This window comes from Leopardus geoffroyi, chromosome A3 (genome assembly GCF_018350155.1).
Source record: "Leopardus geoffroyi isolate Oge1 chromosome A3, O.geoffroyi_Oge1_pat1.0, whole genome shotgun sequence".
Lineage (NCBI taxonomy): Eukaryota > Metazoa > Chordata > Mammalia > Carnivora > Felidae > Leopardus > Leopardus geoffroyi.
The window spans coordinates 124,568,420-124,590,774 of NC_059336.1; the positions used below are offsets into that span (position 1 = coordinate 124,568,420).

The window sequence follows — 22,355 nt, forward strand, 5'->3', positions numbered from 1 at the left end:
TTTCACTTGGTAATATGCACTCAGGGTTCTGCCATGTCTTTTCATGACTTGATAGCTCATGTCTTTTTAGCGTTGAAGAGTATTCCATTGTCTGGATGGATCACAGTTTATGTTTCCATTCTCCTACTAAAAGACATCTTGGTGCACACTCCCTACCCACCGTTCCCTCTTCAACACACCTATAAGCTGGCAGGGACCCCAATGTCTACAGGGCGGGCAGTTTGAGTTCCATGGCGGGGGGGGGGGGGGCGGTTTCTGTACAAAGAGCCTGAAGATTGGTGAGAGATTTCAGAGGTGAAGATAATGCATTTCATCCACTCAGTAAGTGTTCACTGAGCGCCTACTCAGTGACTGGCTGGTGTCAGGTTGAGGGCCATAGATATGAATATACCATGGGCCCTGCCTGGGAAGTCACACAGTTCAAGGAAAGGACAGAACCAGGCTCGGACCATTCCAGCCCAATAGGGGAGGACCAAAGTAGAGGGCTCTAATTTTGCAAGGCGTGGCAGGGTACGTCTGCAGCCATGACCAACATGGGCTGGCAAGCTCCTCGGGAGATCTAACAGAAGGCCCAGAGAGTTATTCTCAAAGTGTGGTCCCCAGACCACCAGCAGCAACAGTCCTGGGAATTTATTAAAAGTGCAAATTCGGGGGCACCTGAGTGACTCAGTGGATTATGCGTCCAACTTCGGCTCAGGTCATGATCTCACAGTTCATGAGTTCAAGCCCCACGTCAGGCTCCACACTAACAGCTCAGAGCCTGGAGCCTGCTTCAGATTCTGTGTCTCCCTTGCTCTCTGCCCTCCCCCACTCACGCTCTGTCTCTCCCTCTCTCAAAAATAAATAAACATTAAAAAAATTTTTTCTTTAATGCAAATTCCTACAGGCACCTGGGTAGCTCATGTGGTTAAGCGTCCTACTCTTGATTTCGGCTCAGGTCATGATCTCACAGTTTGTGAGATCAAGCCCCTTGTTGGGCTGTGCACTGTCAGTGGGATTCTCTCACTTGGGATTCTCTCTCTCTCTTCACCCTTTCCCTGCTTGCGTTTGCTCTTTCTCTCAAAATAAATAAACTTTATTTAAAAATGCAAATTCCTTGGGGCCCCTGGGTGGCTCAGTCAGTTAAGCATCAGACTTCGGCTCAGGTCACAATCTTGTGGTTTGTGAGTTCGAGCCCTGCGTTGGGCTCTGTGCTGACAGCTCGGAGCCTGGAGCCTGCTTCGGATTCTGTGTCTCCTTCTCTCTCTGCCCCTCCCCCACTTGTGCTCTGTCTCTCTGTCTAAATAAATGCATTAAAAAAATTAAAAATGCAAATTCCCAGGTCCTGCCGCAAACCTACAAATCAGAAACTGGGGATGGAGCCCAGGAAACCACACTTTAATAAGCCCTCCAAATGATTCACATTAAAGAGCGGGAGTCACTGGCATAGGGAGAAAAGAGAGCCCCAAAGGACTACAAGAAACTGTCACGATGGATTTCACCTACTTGGGGTGGGCAACCAGGGAGCTTTGAGGAAACAGATTTCAGTTTGGGGGAAAAAGGAATTCTCCAGCTGACAGCTGCTCAGCAATGAACCCAAAATCCATGGTCATGGTGAATTCCTGTTCCGGGAAGTTTGGAACACAGGCTAGGTACCACTTCCGAAGTAGGGTAGATTTTCCCTACCACGAACAAACAATGCTCCGGATACCAGTTGGGTGTCCTGCAAGTCTGCTCAATTCTGATACTATCTACCCGAAGACAGGATCGGATTCCACGTGTAGGGCTCAGTCCTACAAGCCCACCCCACCTTCAGACACCAGCTGCCACCCCACGTTGTCACCTATGCTTCTGACTGACAAGCTATAGATTTGAGGTTTCAATGACCCCCTCTTCGTGTCCAATTAATCCGGGAGAGTGGCTCACAGAACTCAAACATTTTACTTACTTGATCACCTGTTTATTACAAAAGGATATAACTCAGGAACAGCCAAATGGAAAAGATGCATAGGGCCTGGGTGGGGGAGGGGTACAGAGGCACCAGGCTCTCCAAGAGTGCCACTCTCCCTGAACCTCCATGTGTTCACCAACTCATAAGCTCTCTGAACCCCATTTGCGGCGGGGGGGGGGGGGCGGTTATGGAGGCTTCATTACATAGGCCTTATTGATTAAATCATTGGCCATTGGTGACTGACCTCAATCTCAAGTCCTTCCCTCTACCCGGAAGGCCGGAGGATAGGACTGAAAGTCTCAGTCCTGTACTCAGGTTGGCTCCACTGGCAACCAGCCCCTAATCCTAGGTGTGGCCCAAAAGTCACCTCATCAACACAACAAAAGACATCTTTAGGGCTCAAACCACTTAGGAAATTCCAAGGAATTTGGGGACTCTGTGCCAGAAACAGGGACGAAGATCAAATACATATACTTCTTATTATAAATCACAACACCACAGCTAGGACAGGCTACATTATACTGGGGTAGCAAATGGCCCCCAAATCTCACCAAGTTTCTCTCTCCTTCACGCAAAGTCTGCTGTAGCTCGGGCGTCTCCAGGGCACTGTCCTCTACACAAAGTCTTGATGACCCTGGTGGCTCTGATCGTGGTTCTGTCATCTCAACACAAACCTGTCTGCATCAATGCTGCAGGAAGAAAGACACAGAGAGCAATACAGGGCTTTTCCCAGCCTCCACACAGAATCCCACACGCTTTGCTTTTGCTAGTGTTTCACAGGTGGCAAATGCTGGGAACTGCAAAGGAACTGCAAAGTGGAGACACCCACGGATCCAGGGAGGAGAGAGGCACTGGGAAGATCTCCCACAAGGACAAGCTTCCTTTCAAGGAGACAGCAGGAGACAAGAAGGCAGATGAGGCCACTGTGCTGGAAAGAAGGTCGATTACCTGAAGAATCTTTTCCAAACTTGAGGTTCTATTTTTCTGTAATTCCTCAGTTCTGAGAATGCTTTACATTGCCAAGGGGTTCTGTTTCCAAGAGATTCTGTGATTCTGGGAAAGTTTACTTGGAATTCAGCTGGCAGTACCACAGGCCCCTGGCTGCTGGGCCTCAGGAAAGCAGGGCCCAGGGCAGAGCAGCGTGCACTGGGTGAGGCCCTGGGCCAGCAAGCAAAGCTCCCGGGGCCTGGTAGACCTGACCAGGCCTGTCCCGGGTGAGGGGCGAAGGCCAGGAGTGTGCAGACAAGTCCAGAGCAAAACTCAGCCTTCTCCCACATCAGGCTGGGGAGGAACAATTACTGCCATCTCTGGAAAGAAAAAAGAAAAATGGGTTCAGTCCCACGTTCCTGGCCCTGTTCCAGCCTGTGATTCGGGGGGTGTGGAGTAGGGCAGCAGCTGCCATGGGGCCAAGGGCCAAGGGTCCACGTAGTGCCCACCTCTAGAATGCTACCCCTTGACCCCTACCCCACCCTGCCCCCCCATCCCTTCAGCCCCCTCAACTGCACAGAGGGCAATGCAAAATCAGGGTGTGAAACGCCCTGGGTGGGGGGGGGGCAGGGGTGGGGAGGCATCCTCCTGGCAGCAATCTGGAAGGCGACTGGGTGAGGGGGGGGGTGAAGTGAGGGAGATGGGAGAGGTTGGGCCAATCTGCACAGGCTCCTGAGGCGCAGCCCCTCCTGGCTCCAGGAGAAGGAGGGAAGGAGGGGTTCGTCCCCTGCCCAGCTCTGCTCAGCCCCTGGCTATGCCCTGTGCCCCCTTACCAGGCCTGCCCACTCTCGGGGCCCAATTTAGTTAAGATGTCACCATTATAGGGGCTCCCCCAGAGAAGGCCCTAATGGGGTCAGAGCCCCGGCACTGACTCAGAATGCTGATTCTTTCTCCTGGGGATGGTCGGGCTGATGGCCATTGTTCTTAGGCCCAATTTGTTAAGTCACTGTATGCTTTGCTGAAAGATAAATTGCACATCTGCCCTGAGGGAGAATGAATCACATCGATAATTCCCTTGCTTAAAGCCCATTTATTTAGGATCCTGCTTGAGGTTGTTTTTTAATAGATAGATTAGGAAGTAATTCAAAAGAGACAAAAGGGCACAGTAATTGGGTTTCCCCTTGGCCTACAAATTTTGTCCTCAGAGAAGTAATAAAAAGGGCTAGGGCTCTCCTTGGTTTGCTCAGACTGTTGCCTGGAAGTCTTACAAGGATGTGAGAGACAAAGAAGGCACAGTCCTGCAGCCCAGCGTCAGGCCTTCAGGCATCCACTCAACCCCTCAACAAACGAGTGGGAAACTCGGGGTGCAGTGGAGGAGATACAGGCTGCAAGACTAATCGAGACAGAGCAGGGCCCCACTGGCCCTCACTGCCCAGGGCTCCACCCTCAATTGTGCTGCCCCTTTCCAATTTCAGAAGTATTTTGCAGGCTTCCTGAGCCCCCAGGTCACAGGGGACCCACAACTCACACTCAGGAGGGAATGGATGAAAACTGCAGAATCCTTGCCACTCTGTCCCTGGACCCCGACGCCAGGCAGAGGCCCTGAGCAAACAGATTGGCTGCGAGATGCTGTTGTGAATGCTGCACCAGCAGCCCCTCCCCAGACCCCACCGCAAACGCCGACCTAGCTGGGCCAGCCACACAGCCAAGAGGTGGCCTGAAAGCCTGTAGGAAGGCCCATCATAGCAAAACGCCCCTCCACGGCAGCAACAAGCCCTTCATCCAGCCCAGGAACCCCAAGGCCAGGGAGCTCCCACCCTAATACGTGACCCCGGGCAGAACCCTTGGCCTCTCTCAACCTCTGTCTCCTTAGCTATACAAAACACAGGGTGAGGGGCAGTTTGAAGAAGCCCGCTGGGACCACCTGACAGCAAAAGCTGTGCCAAGCATTCTATTCTTGTTTTGTTTTGTTTTGTTTTGTTTTGTTTTGTTTTGTTTTTTTTAAGTGAATTCTACCTCTAACATGGGCTGCAACTCACGACCCTGAGATCAAGATCATGCACTACCCACTGAGCCAGACAGGTGCCCCTGCACCAAGCATTTTAAAGTGCAACCAAATCTTTGTATTGACTCAGGTCGTGATCGAAAGTCGTGAGACTGAGCCCCACTCGGGCTCTGTGCTGAGCGCATAGCCTGCTGGCGATTCTCTCCCCTTCCTTCTCTGCCCCTCCCCCACGTGAAAGTACACAACTGCACGCGCGCACGCGCGCTTGAGCGCGCTCTCTCTCTCAAAATTAAATAAATAAATAAATAAACTTTAAAAATAAATAAATAAAATAAAGGGCAGCCAAATCTGACAACACCTCTTTGCAGCTTGGAGGAGCCGACTCTCGGATCTGCATAAGTCCCTCCCTCGCACAGGGGAGCGTTCCTGGCAGCACGGTCCCTCTGAGTGTGCCCCCCTCCCGGGGCAGGGGCAAATAGGGAGCAGGGAATGGGTGTTTGTGGGGAAGCCTGGTGGGGCCACTGGGCTGAGAGGAGACAGGAGAGAGGCTGACAGGCCGCAGCCCCTGGCCTGATGGCCAGATTCCTGAGGGTCTCCCATTTCCTAGAAGGTACAGAATATGGGGCATCCAAACCACCACCTCAAAAGCACAATGCGGGGGGCAGCCCAAGTGTCCACCACCCCGGTCTTGGGCCAGATCCTTCTTGAATATCACCATCTAGGTTTCTAGAACCTCCCTCCATTATCTTTCTCTCCCTCTTCTCAGTCTTCCCCACCTCCATTTAGCCTCTCAAAGGCAGCCCGACACAGCCTGCTTACACTGGCAGAGCTATAGAAAATGCCTTCGCGGTGGAGGTATACAAAGAGAAGGTGGAGATCATTTCCACAGAGCACAGGGTTTTGTAGCTTGGGGTAGGGGGCTTGGGGACTGACACCTTCACTCAGGTCAGAAATCCCACAGAGGCCTCCCCTCCAGGCTGTGGGACGCCTCCAAGCTTAGGGCCACCCAGGCTCCTTACTGATGGTCCTGTCCAAACAACGTCTTTCCACGACCCCACGTTGGAGACCAAGTCAATTCTCTGAAGTCACATGGGACCAAACCCACCACAGCCAGGAGGCTCTGGTCCCGGACTCTTCAGGCCGGATAGACTCATCAGCCAGAGATTTAGCTGTGCAGTGGGGCACCTGGGTGGCTCAGTCACTTAAGCATCCAATCTCTTGGTTTTGGCTCAGGTCTGTATCTTGTAGTTTATGAGTTCGAGCCCCACATTGGGCTCCACGTTGACAGTGCAGAGCCTGCTTGGGAGTCTCTCTCTTTCCCCTGCTCATGCTGTCTGTCTCTCTCTCTCTCTCAAAATAAATAAAACAAAAACAAAGAAAATATACATCTGCTCCATTTAAAAAGACAGAAAGAAAAAGAAATTCAGCTGTGCAAGAACAATGGGTGGGGGTGACTGGAAAGGATGGGGAAGACTCCCGGATGAAGGGAGGCTGAGACAGGTCTCACGGTAACCCTGGGGACTCAGTTATCTCTCCCCCCAGTCCACCTTCCCTGGAGGAAGATTGTAAGAACATGCATCCCCTCCGACAGGGAGGGAAGGAACCCGAGTTCAGCTGAGCCACTACGCAGCCAGACATGGGCCAAGCATTACCACAGACCGCGATCTGAGTGCCAGGCCCGCCACGGGCCCAGCTGCCCATTGCTGTACATCCTCTAATTACACAGTGGGAGCTAAAGTGCACGTCTGGACCCGAAATCACTGCTTCCTCCGAAGCAGATTGTCTGAGGAAGTTACCTGTCTCAGCCAGCCCAGGGAGACGTGAGTCTGGGAGCATTCTGATCCCCCCACCAAGCCTCCACCTCCCCACAGCAGGAACTCATTCCTGAACCCAGTCTCCACTTCCCAGCATTCAGGGCCTAAAGTCATACCTGGTCAGCTCGGGCTGCCGTAACAGAGCACCACACACAGCCTGGGCGGTTCAGACAGCAGATGCTTCTATATCTCGGGCTGAGAGTCGGAGATCAGGGTGTTCACAGGGTTGGATTCTGGTGAGAGCGTCTTCCTGGCATCCAGTGGGCCACCCAGCACTCCCCCTGCACCATTCCAGGCCTGTTTTCAACTCAGGGAAAGTTCAAGAGCAGCATGACCAGATATTTGGACACACACACATCAGCACACAGGCTACACAGAGGCAGGTACCATTACACACGCACATACACACACGTGCATGCGCACATGAATCATAGTTCATTTTTCTAAAAACCTGAACTGAACTCAAATGTGTAGGCCCATTAGCATTTTGAAAAATTGTTTTTCCCCCCCTTTTGGGATTGAGGCCAGATTAGGCTGTTCCCAGAGAACCAAGACAGGGTCACATAGAGGTTTTTTTTTTCCTTTTTGATTTATGGTTTTTCTTAAAAAGAAAAGGAAGTTGGGTTAATCTATTCTCAACAGTGAAAAATAATACCCCTTTTCCCCAAAGTAGCTGCCTTGGTTCTGTTCAATATTTGGAGCACCAAATGTGCCAAATCTTCATAAAGAGATAAAGGGAGCAACTTCTCTCATTTCTAGCTTGGTCCTATAAATCACATCATGGAGGACATGCAAAGTGTCCTCCCAAAGGGTCCTCTAGGACACTTCTTGGGACACAAACTGACCCTTCCATGTTAGGTCATAGTCTTGCTAGGGACCTTATAGACTCGTGGAACACTGAGTGACAGAACACAGTAAGATAACAGGTCAAGGCCACAATGAAGGGCCACCACAGTATCACAGGGCTTTATTATCCTACTGAGGAACAATACAAGACCTCTCAGAGGTTAGAGGTCACTTCAAGGGAAGACTTTATAGAGGAGGTAAAATGGTGGCTGGCCTGGGACATGTGCACTAAATAGGCTTGTTGAGAGAAGTGAGGACGATGTTCCAAGAAAGGGGATGAGCATGAGCAAAGGCAAGGAGACCAGAACTATCTGCAAGGTCCCCTCAGTTTGGGATCCAATGAGTGGACCAACTGGACCACAAAGGAAAGTTTTCTAGGGAATAATGGAGGGAGAAGGGTTGAACTTTATCCAGGAGGCAGTGAGGGTGGAAAAGGAAGCATTACACATTTTTTTGAGTAGGGAAGTGATATAATCAACTACAATTTTAGTGCAATAACTCTTAAGACTTTGGCAGAGGGCCACAGGTTATACACAATTATGCTCAAGAAGTTTTCCGTAAAGGTTTTGGGCAGCCCCAACCCCTTGAGGTTCAGCTGAGTGAGGTCTGGAGCTAGTGAAAAAGATGAGCAAATTCCTAAATTATACTCCTCTTTGGAATCGCTCTGGATGACAGAGCTTCTGATTTGTCTCTTCCTAGTTTTCATTGAATTAAATATGGAAATATAATGTCCATTTTTTTTCATTCAACATTCTAAACCAGAGTCTGGACCCTTGAAACTATCATTATCATATTTTTTATTATAACTGCTTTGATGTCAGTCAGCCTCATCTACTAGATGGTAAGCTCAAGATGCAGACATGGGGGGCGCCTGTGTGGTTTAGTCGGTTAGGCATCCAACTCTTGGTGTCTGCTCAAGTCACAATCTCACGGTTTCATGTTTGAGCTCCAACGGCAGTCCTCTGCACTGACAGTGCAGAACTGGCTTGGGATTCTCTGACTCTCTCTCTCTCTCTGCTTCTCCCCCACTCATGCTGTCTCTGTCTCCCTCAAAATAAATCAATAAACTTAAAGAAAATCATGTGTCTATCTTTTTTTTTTTTTTTTTTTAGATCTCTGCCTCCCTAACCCTAGCCCAGAGGTTGGCCTAGAGAACTAAATAAATGATGAATTTGGAGAATCAGGTAATAATATCTTTGTTACCATGCTGTTTTCCCTAGTCAAGGCATTATAAATGACTTAATCTGTTTTAGAGGTTAAACTATAAAAGTGGATTACCTTAATTTACCTTAAAAATAAACTCAGACTATCAGCCCCTGTAATCTGAATTTTTTGAGTTTTTTTTTAAGTTTATTTGTTTATTTTGGGGAAGAAAGACAGTGCGGGCAGAGGAGGAGCAGAGAGAGAATTCCAAGCAGGCTCTGCACCAGCAAAGCAGAGCCTGATGCGGGGCTCAAAGTCAAGAACCGTGAGATCATGACCTGAGCTAAAACCAAGAGTCAGAGTCGGATGCTTAACCGACTGAGCCAGCCAGGTGCCCCTGGATTGTTTTTTAAAGAAAGGGTTAGCTCTGGGCTTTCTTGCTAAACACTTATTTAGCAGAGCCTTGTGGCAGAGAACTTCTTGGAAACAGGTGAGGCCCTAGAGTTCGTTGAATAGGTCCTCTGCCTTCAGCTTGGCTGACTGATGCCAGGGACACAGGAATGGCTGTCCTTCCTGCTGGGGGAACCACCCTCCTCCAGACATTGCAGCTGCTGACAGAGCCAGTGGGTAAATCTGCAAGCCCCAGCTAATCTTGCAAAACATCCTTGTTGCACTCCCCAGAAAGCAGACTGTGACTGTGCAGGAAGTTTCCTAAGGAGTGCCTTCCAGATGACCGTCTATGAGAGAAGGAAGGAGGCGGGATTGGGAGAAGGAGAAGGTGGGCAGCACCGCAATCACAAGGCCTCAGGTGACCCCACAGGGAACTATGAAGTTCGGATGGCCCCTCAGAGTTTCCCCAGATGGGACAAGGGTCAGGCTTTTATACCTGCCCCCATTGACCAGTCACTGGATGTGGCCCGTCCCCTAGAAGAGGCATAACCTCGGATAAGGCATCTGTCTCCGGTGAATGGCAATCCCCAGGGAGGTCAGCAGCCACAGCAGCCCCAGCAACTGGGGGATGAGTCTTCCTGTCCTGAGTGGGTATCGTGGCAGAGAACAGCATCCACCTGTTGAATGGCTTGAATGGTAAGTGCAACAACTACTTGGGTGCATGTAATCAGGTAGTCAGACACCAGAGAGGGGAAGAAGTAAGTTGTTTGGAGACAGATCTGGACCCAAATCTTGGTTCTGCCTCTTACAGTCTGTCAGCTTAGGTTAGTATCAAACTTTCTGAGTCTCCGTTTCTTTGTCAGTAAAATGGGAGTAATAGTACCCACCTTATAGGGTTTTTTAATGAAGAAACCAGAAGTATAAAGAATGTCTTGGCACAAAACAATCACTACAAACAGTGCTGGCACCGGGTGGCCACAGTAATTGTCGTTATTTCAGCAGCTGTGACAACAAGGATGCTCCCCTGGTGTTGGTGCCAGATGCTCTCAGGTGGGAGCTATGCCAAAGTCTGGGTCATGAGCCATTGGGTACACGGACCTCTGGGCTCCAGAAGGTCTGTGAGAATGGCTAGTCCTTAAATCTCAAGCCAGTGCCCTGCCGGGACCAAGGACACTGCTATAGAGGCATCACCAGGAACAAAGGACAATACTGGGAAAGGGGTTTCAGATGTCCTTGCCAAGAAAACACATGGAAGGCTCCATGTGCCAGGCACCAAGAAGCTGGGCCGTAGGGGTGGGTGGGGCAATCACTCTACAGGCTAGGGGATCCTTGTGCCTGGTCAATGGGTGTGACCACATGACAGATTAAGGGTGTTTGGCTCACTATTTCCACTTTCAAACAGTCAGCAAGTAGAAAGCTATCTAGCTGGGGTGATTTCTGAGCATATGGGAAGTTCAGAGTGTAACACCACAGTCAAGGCTACCATGAGTGGATGCCGAGCTCTGAGCCTCCGTCTGACTGGGAGCTTCTCTTGGGGGTTTGGAGCACTGTCCTGTGCTGAGATCAGTCATTTTCACTGCTCTCCCAGACAGGAGGGCCCACATGGTAATACACAGGCTCTGATCAGAAAAGCCTGAGTCTTCAGTTTGAATCCTGTCTTCATCCTTCCTCAACCATGGGATCCTGGCCAAGGCTCAACACCCTCCGAGAAGACCACAAGATCACACCTACAGTGAAACAAGCTGGGTTTATTACTCATTGCAGTAAAGAGGAACACATACGAGGGGCATCTCAGTGAGAGGGTGTTAGAAAAAACCTAACTGAGCCTGGTTGGGCGGTTTGGGGGAGGTCGAAGAAGAGGGAGTTCGCTTTCAACTGGATGTTGTTACAAAGTGGGGGCAAGTGTCCAATCTTCCCATAAGAAGAGCTGTGACGAGGATACAGCTGTAAAGAGGTTGCAGGCACTCATTTGAGGGGGTATCAGATTTTTGGGGTGTCATAGTGACTTTTTCCCTGTGCTCACACAAAATGAAGCAGCCTCGTTGGCTCCAGGTTACCCTGGATCAGGGTGCCCTTGTGTGAGGCTGGTGTCCTGTGAGATCGTTTATGTCCGACAGGGGAGCACAGGCTGGCTGTGAATAGAAGGCCAGCTTCCAAATGTCCAGGGTTGCTCTGTTTTTCTTCCCACAGATCACTAAATCTCTCCATGTATAAATTTCTACAACTGTAAAACGGGGGCATGAATATCTACCCAGAGGGTGGTTTTGAAGAATAAATAAGATAAATATGGAGCACAGAGCAGGTCACTGAGTGTCGGTCTCCACGCTACCCTACAAGAGTACCGCATGGCAGTGGCCCAGACACCCATTTTACAGGTTAGAAAACTGGGACAGAACAGGACAGCCATCTGTCCTGACACCAAAACAGGACAGATTTTGGTGAAAATCAGAGGTGAAACAGCCATCTGAACTGAGATTCCCATTTGGAGTCACAGCTCCGCACATCAGGGCTGGCACTCGAACGTCCTCCAACAGCAACTAACTGCTGGTGATGGAGGCAGAGTGGCAGGTTCAGACCAGACTCCACGCAGGGCTGGAGCACTGCCCGGGACCTGGGGAGGAAGAGGAGTGGCCACCACCAGGACTCGGGGGTCACTTCAGGACCAGGGTGTGCAGGGGTCCCTATGGGGACCGTCATACCTGAGCTTCAGTTGGCAACTCTCACACTCAGCTCAAGGAGAGAGGCCTCTGACACAGAAGCCACGGTGTCCCCCCAGGGCACATGGAGTGCAGCCTGACTCTGAGCCAGAGTCAGAACCGACTGCTTCTGTTTCCCACACATAATCCTGTCTGATAAGAGTAGAGTTAATCACAAGGGAGATTTCCAGAATAAAGCCCACCCAGGCTGAGTTCCCCAAATTACACCCTCTCCCTGGTAATTGCAGGGTTGTTCGGGGCCTGCATCTGCCTTATAACATGAGGACCCGATTGAGTGCCGCCTCCCATTTGGTGGGACAAAAGGAGGATTACACACTCTGATGGCCCGGCCTCCCCGTTGAGGGCGATGGAAAAGCATCAGGTGGAATCTCAGGTCTGGGAAACATTCAGCCTCAATATGTGTAGCAGGAAAATGGGAGTAACAAAACTGCACCAACCTTCCTATCGCCCAAGACTGTTGCAAAGATCAAATGCCACAGTCACGTGCAAACATGTACAGAGCTCTAAAAAAGAATTATGAAGTAAAAATAAAAATAAAGTGAATAAAGTAAAAAATAAAAAAGCCCTGGACCCAGTTCTCCTATATAATGATTCTTATTTACCAACAAATAAAATAGATTTGAAGCAAAAATGAGAAGGTCACAATATAACTAGTGTTCTATGATGATATAATTAATGTTCATCCACATTATTAACTAATGATGGTTATTCCAGGACTCTACCATTTTAGAAATCATCAAAGAAAGTCTATGATGTCAAAAAAGAAAAATAGAAAAGAAAAAAGAGGGGTGCCTGGGTGGCTTAGTCGGTTAAACATCCAAGTTCAGCTCAGGTCATGATCTCACAGCTTGTGAGTTCAAGCCCCGCATCGGGCTCTGTGCTGACAGCTCAGAGCCTGGAACCTGCTTCGGATTCTGTGTCTCCCTCTCTCTCTTGGCCCCTCCCCCACTTGCTCTGCCTCTCTCTCTCTCTCAAAAATAAATAAAAACATTTAAAAAAAATTTTAAAGGAGAAAGAAAGTATGATGTCTGAGCTGTGCTTACTGAGGTAAAGAAGTTGGCTTATTTTATATTATTTGATAAATCCACTGAGCAAAGATAAACAGAGGGTCTACTCTGTACTAGCCTAAGTTCTAGAAGCTGGGGATAAAAGTTGGGAAATAAAGCCATCAAGGAGCCCTGGACCCAGTTCTCCAGGCTGCACAGTGACTCAGTTTGCTCTGCTCTGGCTCTGACCATGGGTGGCCCGTGGAGGCCTACAGACACCCAGAGCTTGGGCAGGGCCCATCCACCAGTAGTCGATGTCTCTGCCCTCAGGAAACAGACTCGGTGATTGCAGCCTTGAGCCCACAGTGGCTGGGATCTAGACAGAGCGGTTGCTACCAGGAAGAGTCCCCCAGTTGGGGGAGGATCGTCACCCTAAGGCAGAGGCTCAGTTCAGGAGGTCTTTCCCTCTCCACACAGACCCAAGGCTGCACAGAGCTGTGCTCAGATCTATGACTTTCCCTGAGAGCAACTCCGTAGTTCGATGTACAGAGTGAACCTCCCTCCCTACTTGGGGAAAACCTCCAGTCACCTCCCTGAGCAGACACAAAGTGGTCTGACCCCAGGATGATCTGCCCCTTCTAGTTTCTTCTCTGGTTAGGGAATCTGGGTGAAACCACAATCCCTGGCAGTCTGCTTCCCAGTCTGAATTATTTAGTGTAGTTCTAGCCCAGTGCCATTGTTGGCCTGATAGGATCATTCAACTTGGGCTGCTGATCAGCAGCATAATTCACGTGACACTTGGGCTCTGGGGCACGGCATCTGGGTCTTTTCTGGGTCTCCCCACCAGTGTATAGGGCAGACAGTCTCCGCCTTCTCTCAGGTCACTAGATGGGTAATGATCAGGTCACTCGAGCCCTCTCTCTCTCTCTCTCTCTCTCTCTCTCTCATGCACACACACGCGCGCGCACACACACCAAGCACATTCCCCAAACACAAACATTAATTCTCGGTCATTACCCTGTGTTGAAGGGAAGTGTAACAGCAGCTTCCTAAGTGCACAGGGCCTGCCCAGCTTCTCCAGCAGAACAGGCAAGCTCCCTCTTGCTCCTCCCGCTTTGAGATAGTGCCCCCATTGGTGCACGAGAAACAGGACCCCCTTCCAGAGTCCCCCACACACCCCTAATGCCTACTACCACTTAATCCCCAAAGACCTTGAAGACGCTTTCCTTCATTTTTCCTGTACTTACTAGGTCAGGTCACATTCCTGAGATCGTTTATACTCTTGTCCAAATAACCCCCAGGGGTTTTGCTCGTTCAGTTAGGCAGGCAGTGGAAGAATCATTTTCGCTAGGATGACTTGGCTGAATATAAATGTTGCTGAAGAGGTGAATGGGACGAGCCATGTGCCTGGGTGGGCTCATTAAGGAGCGGTCCAGGCAAACCCTGCCCAGTCCTCCAGGGTCACCTCTGGAGCATCAGGGGTCACACTCTCCCAGCTCCCCCAGCTACACTGCCACCCAGCCCAGCCTCATCTTGGGCCTCTTCTCCGGACACAAGCCAGAGAGCCCATGGTTAATGATGGAGGCTGGCGTGACATGACCTGCGGGCCCCTGCCCACAGATCTATGCCTGCTCCCACTGCTCGCCCACCCATGGGCTCCTGTGACCATCAGCCCTGTGCGGATGTATGTCCAGAACACGGTGCTGACTGAGCCTGAGGTTCTGAGTCCCCAGGCTGGAGCCCAAGGCTGGAGGTGGTTTGTACTCCAGCTGTTTCCAAAACAGCAAGAAAATTCTCTGCCTCCGGCTAGAAGTTATGTTGAGACAGTAAGACTCAGAGACGAACAGAGCCCAGCTTTGGGGTGGCTAACTAAGCCCCTGGGGGAAGAAGGCTTATGTACATAGGGCGAAGCTTTCAAAGCAACAGGTAGGGAATCCCCAATAGTCTGTGGCTTCCATGCTCCATGTTGCTGAGAAGCCTCTTAGGCTGTTGCCCTACTTAGCTCCTCTGTAGTCAGTGTGCAACTGGAGTTGTTGGCTTTTGGTTTTCCAGAATCCTGAAGCTCGCCCTTTCAGGAGCTCCTGTGCTTCTCAACCACATCTGGGAAGAATGGCCAAGAAGTGACCTTCGGATGACTGGCCCTGAGCACAGTGGACACCAGACTCACACCTCCATAGGGCAGCAAGACCACAGAGAGCAAGGTTAGCCCTCAGACCACGGGGCTGGGACCCCTAGATAGACATTACGGGAAGGAAAGGTGGCCTTTTCCTACAAGAAGATCAGCCCTGTCCAAAGCTCTTGTAGATGGAGTTTTCAAAAAGGAGCACATGTCCTGTCTCTGGAAGAAAGCAAACAGGGGCAGAATATTCTGGAAAGAACCCATCCATGGGAAGTTGGACTCAGTCCACTTAAGGTCTCTCCCACTCAAGAAGCCCTCAGTTCTGAGTGTGTGGATGGGCTGAGTTACTTACAGAAGGAGGCAGGGTCCTGGCCTTCCTGCAGCATCAAAACCTCCTGCCCCTGCAGGGCAGTCCTGAGCAGCTTTTATCACGGGCTTTGAAGGGAGAACAATAATCCCATACTTAAACCAAAACATCTTGCAGTGGGGGCACAGGCTTTGAACACATCCTTGATCCTTCCTGCCACCCTGCAAGCTCCCAGGGACTCCTTGGGCTAAAAGGGGGCGGGGCGAGGGCTTGCCCAACACCTGCCCCAGCCCCAGCTGAGATGTCTCAGGCCTTTGTCACAGGGAGCAACTGGCATCGGGGACAGTACGGTTTGACTTCTAGACTTGTAGCCACTTCAAATCGTCCACAATAGCAGTGACTTCCCGAGATTCTAAGGCACCACAGGAGACCATGACCACCTTGATGCCTTTCCAAGATGTCATCTTAGAAGCAGTGACATTTCAGATGAAGTCATTTCTTTTTTTAAATTTTTTTTTAACGTTTATTTTTGAGACAGAAACAGAGCATGAACGGGGGAGGGTCAGAGAGAGAGGGAGACACAGAATCTGAAACAGGTTCCAGGCTCTGAGCTGTCAGCACAGAGCCCGACGCGGGGCTCAAACTCACGGACTGTGAGACCATGACCTGAGCCGAAGTTGGACGCTTAACCGACTGAGCCACCCAGGCGCCCCCAGATGAAGTCATTTCTAAGGGAAACTCCATCCCATTTTTCAGTTCCTGAATGAACGGAAAGTTTAAGGAATCCCCTACCTGTCTGGATTAACTAATTAGCTAGTTAGGCAAGTGGTTAAACTGCTCTGGGTCTCCTTTTTCTCATCTGACACCGTGTGGTATGTGTGTATGAGAGAGAGAGAGCGAGAGAGAGATTTCACATGTGCTCATGTCTAGTCATTTACACAGATGCCTCCATCAGCCTATTGGACAGCATGCTCAGATCCAGCAATCCAGCTTTGGCTTAAAATAAAGCTGAAAAAGTCACCTCCACCTGATGGGCCTCTGGGATTACTCACTCCTCTGACTTTCAAAGTCTCTGAACCAGATCTCTCAAAGCAGGTTTTCTAACTGGAGTGTGCTGATACTAAGGCAAAGTGATGTCCTGTAAAGGATACTGTGGAGGGAGCTTCTAGCTGGGGGCGCATATGTCCACACACAGACTCCCTAGTACAACTTGCCCCTGAGGACTCAAACCATATCTGATTCTACGTGATATTCCTAGTACTGAGCACAGGGCCTGGCACAAGGCAGTTGCTCAGTGAGGAGTCAGGATGAATGGTTGATGAAATGACAGAACAAACAGCCATAAAACCTACTGAGGCTATTGCCAGTGCACTGAAAACATATGCCCTTTCAGTTACTCCTCAGGTCCTTAACTGTGAATGTGTAATTAATAACTAAAGTATCTTGAGAACTTTATGTTGGAGAGAGAGAAGGACAGGGTGGCCTGGGTTCTTACTTCTGCTCCAAATGAGCTGTGTGATCTTGGGCAGCCCCCCAGCCCCCATGGACCTCAGTTACCCGTCTTTAAAATGATGGGGTTGGGTTGAATGACCTCTGGCCTCCCTCCCATATCCAGTAGTGTATAGAAATTAAAAACAACACTATTGGGACACCAGAGTGGCTCGGTCGTTTGAGTGTCCAACTTTAACTCAGGTCATGATCTCAGTTTGTGGGTTCGAGCCCTGCATCAGTGCACAGCCCACTTTGGATCCTCTGTCTCCCTTTCTCTTTGCCCCTCCCCATCCTCAAAAATAAATAAACATTAAAAAATACTATTTTGTAGAAAAAATAATAACATCAATTTTGATGTTATCTAACAATAACATCAATTTTGATGTTGTAAGAATCTTTTTCTTTTTTTAAACAATTTTTTTAATCTTTTTCTTTTTTTAATTTTTAAAAATATTTATTCATTTTTGAGAGAGAAAGCATGTGGAAGAGGGGCGGGGGGATCCAAAGCAGGCTCTGCACTGACAGCAGAGAGCCCAATGCAGGGCTCAAACTCACGAACTGTGAGATCATGACCTGAGCTGAAGTCGGTTGCTCAACAGACTGAGCCGCTCAGGCACCCCCACCTTCTGTTTCTATTCATCAACTTGAATTCTCATTTTTTGTTTTCCAAAAAGTGGTAGCAAAGGTTAAGAACTACTCTGGGCCACCTACAAAAGCCTGATGTGCATCTGTCTGTTAGTGAGATCTGTCTGAGCCAGAAGAGTTCAGGGAAGAACAATGCCAGGGACACATTCATGAATGCTCACTGAACACCCTGAATAAATCTGAAAACTCACAGAAGCCCCGCTTTCTGTGAGATTATGAGCCCCACTGGGCTCCATCCCAGAGTAGCAAGAAACAGCAAAAGGAGCTGGGCAGCATGGGTATGGCTTTTGGAGTCCCTTTTCCAAAGCCCAGCCATCCTACCTATCTTGTGTCCCGGGGGCAGAGGAAGGTGGCTTTTCTCAGGATTGAATGTGACTCTACCGGTGACTGGTCCATACTGTCAGACACACAGGGGTCCAGACCCCTGGGACAGAAAGGTGCTCTCCCTTACAACTCTGCCACCCACTACCCTATAGGCATGAAAACTTGGTGGTCTCCCTAAGAGAAATGAACAGGGCTTTGGGCCCCAGGCGGGGCAGGAGGTGCCCCAACCCACCAAGATCAAAGTCCTTGAACCAGAGGGAGAGAAAAATCACCCCCACCCTGAGTAGGGGCTCCCATTTTCTGTAAGCTCATTCTTAGCTAGAAGATTCCTTGAATTCAGCCCTAAAGAATTAGAAAATGATTGGCATCAGCAAAGGGTACCCTAGGGGTACCACTTGATGTTTTCCAACCAAGCCAGCAAAATGCTCTAAATTCCTTGAAAGGGTTGCAGTGGAGAAGGTTCATGTGAGAACCATGCTGCTGAGGCCACTGTTTACAAAATGTGCCAGACAAGTGTCCAGCTGGTAGGGAGAGAGCCCTCCTCACACCAGTGACAGCATGCTGGCAGTGACAAAAGGTGTGAGGTCATTGACTGTGGCCGCCCTGCCACTCCCTGAGGTCACTTCAGGCCAGTTGGAGCTAAGCAGAAGAAACAGCTGCAGATTCAGATCAGGCAGGAGCCCGTGAGCCCCCATGAGCAGCCCAGAGGCCACGAGGCAAGTCACTATGTCAGGTGGGTTTCCAGAGCCAAAGATTCTTCCTTGCTTCTGCTAGTCCCATGGCAGAAGCTTCCACAGCTTCTGCTATCGATTGACAGTGTCCTCTTTTGTGGGCAGAATCAGCTACATAACTTGTGGGCCCAGCATAAAATGAAAGCATGGGCTCCTTGTTAAAAAATTGAGAATTTCAAGATGGCGACAGCATCATGCGCCCATGAAGCCAGCTCTGGCTGTGGGGATTTTCTGAATCTGGGCAAATCCTTCCCGTTGGACTTCACATTCACAGTGTGAGGACAAATGAATCATCAACACCATTTCCATCTGCTTTAAGAAAACAAACAACAGCAACTAAAATGCTTCCATTCTGTAGATATTTATGGACCACCAAGCTGGTGCCAGGCACCTGCGGTGATCAAAGGCTGTGCCTTCATGGCACTTACATTCGAGCAGAGGAAGAAACATCTTGTTTCAGTCCTTCCCCCAAACCTATCAGAGACGGCTTGCGGGCCAGCAGATTCTGCAGTAGCTCCTTCGTGAAACAACTGTCCCTCAGAGTCACACAGTTAGTTACGAAATTATTCCTTGAATTTCTTCACATATGCTATTTTCCCTCCAAGGCAGGACCATGAGCTCTTGGTCTTACACAAAGGCCCTCATTTAGTCTGTCGTTCCACGAAAGTTTGCTCAGTGCTTGTGCCAGGCCCAGGTCTAGATGCCTGGGGGTACGAATAATTAAAGATGGGTCCTTAGACTCCAAGCGATCACATTTTAGATGAGAGCCGTGTAATTAATTAAAGACTCCACTAAAGAGAGATGAGGATGGTAATAAAGGCAGGAACAATGTGTTTTGAGCAGAAGAAGGAGAGTGAGGAAGTCAGGAAAGGCAGATGACCTTTGAGCTCTGCTTTGAAGATTCCGTGGGAACAAAACTCAGCCTTGTCTCTTCATGGGGACCTCTCCAAGGAGCATCCGTAGCCAACTCCAGGCCCCCTTCCCTTGTCCTCTTCCTACCCCGCACTTGGGAACATCATCAGCTGGTCTTGCCTCTCAAGAGCTCCATCCACCTGATACTTGAAACATCCTATAACGTTTTGGACCAGAGTTATCCTGCTGTGACATGATCATGTTCAGTGACAGAGAGTTCATGACCTTTGACTCATGACCTTTCGGACTGTTCTCATTGCTACAGTATTCTTTCTTCTTTTGAGCCAAAATCTGCCTCTTGAACTTCTGTTGGTTCTGCCCTCGAGGCACCACACAGACTTGACCAATAACTTAGCCACTCACCAGAAGCACACTGAACACCTTTTGTGTCCCAGCCAGCACGCTGACACAGTCTCAGCCCTCAGGAACGCACAGGCTCGTGGGTGGCTTTTGAAACACAGTGGATAAGGGGCGCCTGGGTGGCTTGGTCGGTTGGGTGTCCGACTTCGGCTCAGGTCACGATCTCGCAGTTTGTGAGTTGGAGCCCCACATCAGGCTCTGTGCTGACAGCTCAGAGCCTGGAGCCTGCTAAGGATTCTGTGTCTCCCCCTCTCTCTCTGCCCCTCCCCCACTCACACTCTGTCTCCATCTCTGTCTCAAAAAATGAGAAAACATTAAAAAAAATTTTTTAAAGAAATACAGTGGATAAGTGTTGAGATAAGGGTAAGGTAAGGTGCTGGAGAACACACAGAAGGGCTATCCACCTGGTTGTGCGAAGTCAAGAGAAGGCCTCCCACTGGAAGTGATATTTACTCCAAGGCCTGCAGTAAATACAACAGCAAGCTAAGCCCCAAAGGCCCAGAGAAGCAGCCACTACTCACAAGAAATGGGAAGACTCTTGCCTTTCAAATACCATGTTTATTCTCAGGAAGAAAATACTGGAGGATTCTAGTTGTGACAGCCCTTCCCCCTCTTCTGCTTAGTGAAATACCCAGATGTTGAAAGGAGAATTACCGCAGAGAGTTCCCAGGGATGGGGAGTTTATCTCGGGTGCTCTCCTGTCCACCCCCCCTCCCCGCTGCAACCTGCTCACACAGGCCTGACACACAGTAGGTGTGGAATGGACCTGGCAGCCATTGGGTGATTTCCCAAGCATGGTCCTGATGCTTTCCAGCTAGCCTTGCTGTGAACGGTTGGTGAGAGCTGGGTCAGGTGACAGACAAGGGGTGTTGGGGTGGGGGGGAGGTCACAAGAGCTTCATTTTAGGCAGCAAGTGAAAGAGGGTATGCCTTCACGTCCTCCTCCTCCCACCAGATCTGGGCCCCAAGCAGCACACCTAGGATGAGCTGGATCAAGATGGGCTTTATCTCTTAAAGGCACAATGATTATGTATAAGGAAAGACAGGAGGTGTCCCCAAAAGAGAGAAGTCCCTGGCCATTCCTTAGGAAGAGCTCTCAGATGCCCTTGTCTCTGAGCCCTGAGCCCATCCTCCTGTGCTCACCCCAAACCTGCCTCGTCACCCTGTTCTTAGCCCTAGCACCCCACCCCAGCCACACACAGGCATTGCAGGGCTGCTGATGATAGGGGAGCCATACTAATTACCAGGCCCAGAGGCCCAGATGGGAGCTAGATCAAATCCCAGTCACAGATCTTAGAATGTCTGTCCAAGAGGGAGCCCCGAAAGCTTTTCCTTAGGGCCTGGACCCCGTTCCTGGTGGCCCTGACCAGTTGAACCTCTAGTTCTCCAATTCCTGGACTACCAGGATCTGCTAGACTGGTCTACTCCCTCCAGGAGGCAAATTCAGATTTCCTTGAACTCAAATGATGTTTTAACCCCTGGCCCATTGCCAAGGAGGGGCCTGACAAATCTTCGTGTGGTTTGAAGAGGCTGATTCCAAAGCCCCCTCAGGAATCCATCCCAGCTCCCTGCTTCCAGCCCAAACCCTGAAATCAGACTTTCTGCCTCCAAACAAGATAAGCCAAGTGACCATGCCTGACTTCATTTTCCACCACTGACCACCACAGCACAATCTCCCCAGACGTGGAGGCCGCCAGGCCACAGACCCCCAAGTGTGGCCCAGACTCCTCAGAATTTGGAATTGGGCACCGTAGAGTCGATTCAGGCATCCATTTCCAAGTCACTTGGAGAAAACCTGCCAAAGTGAGCCAGCCAAGTCTCCATACAGCGGCCAGCCCTCCCCAGGATACCGCCCCAGATCCCGTGAAGGTCAGGCATTACCAGAAACTCAAGTTCAGGGTTGGCTTTCTGAAAAATCTGAAATGTGGGGAGTTTACCTCTGAATGAGAATTTCCATACCAAACCCCTGCCCTGTGCTCCTGCCCCAACAATACAATTTTTGTTCTTATTTAACAAGAAAGTAAAAACAAAACAAAACAAAAACTGGAGGCAACCTGGAACAAAGGCCTTTCCTCCAGTCAAATCCTGCAGTCTAATTAAGCTCAGTTCCCACCTTGTGCCAGGAGAACCAGTTTGCCCAGACTTAAAGCAATTACCAGCTCACTTATGGTGTGTTTGGTACATTCCTGCAGAAACAGAGCTCTGGGCTCGTGCTCTCAGAGGCACTGTGGGCAACTGATCAAATGTCCTCATTTCTTTGTTTTCCCTTTCCATGGTGGGGTCTGCTGGTTTTGCTGAGCTCATAAAAAAGGCAGGGACTTGCTTTCTCAGGTTACAAATGCAGCAGCTGAGTCCTGGGCCTTGCACACACAGTACTAATGGCTAGATCTTTCAAGCACATTTCTTGATCACTTAGGAGTCGTCAGTGTTTTTCCTGGCACTTGTTCACCTGTAAAAGTTACCAACTCTCCTTCCATCTGTGGCCATGTCAGCGAGGTAAGCTAGGCAGGCTCTCCCTGGCTCTCTGCCCCAGCCACCCTGCTCCTCACTCTGTGTCGATGGGTCAACAAACTGGTACACTGCCCATCCAGCCCCTGCTGAGAGCACCATGCTCCAAGGGAGAAAGCCTGCTGGTCCCCAGACCCCCTTCCCCTCAGCGCTCAGGGGATTCAGCTCCTGCTACCACATCCTCTGGGACCCTACTGGTGG

The 22,355-nt window shown here is 50.0% G+C and overlaps 1 long non-coding RNA gene across 1 annotated transcript; it reads right to left on the minus strand.

The window, feature by feature from the left end:
• Positions 1-1,249: 1,249 nt before the first annotated feature.
• On the minus strand, positions 1,250-21,906 carry LOC123581488. Its single transcript, XR_006703757.1, has 3 exons — positions 21,760-21,906; positions 2,879-3,237; positions 1,250-2,619 (listed from the first exon to the last, which is right to left on the minus strand). It is a non-coding gene; the product is annotated as an uncharacterized LOC123581488 (long non-coding RNA).
• Between the last annotated feature and the right edge of the window lie 449 nt (positions 21,907-22,355).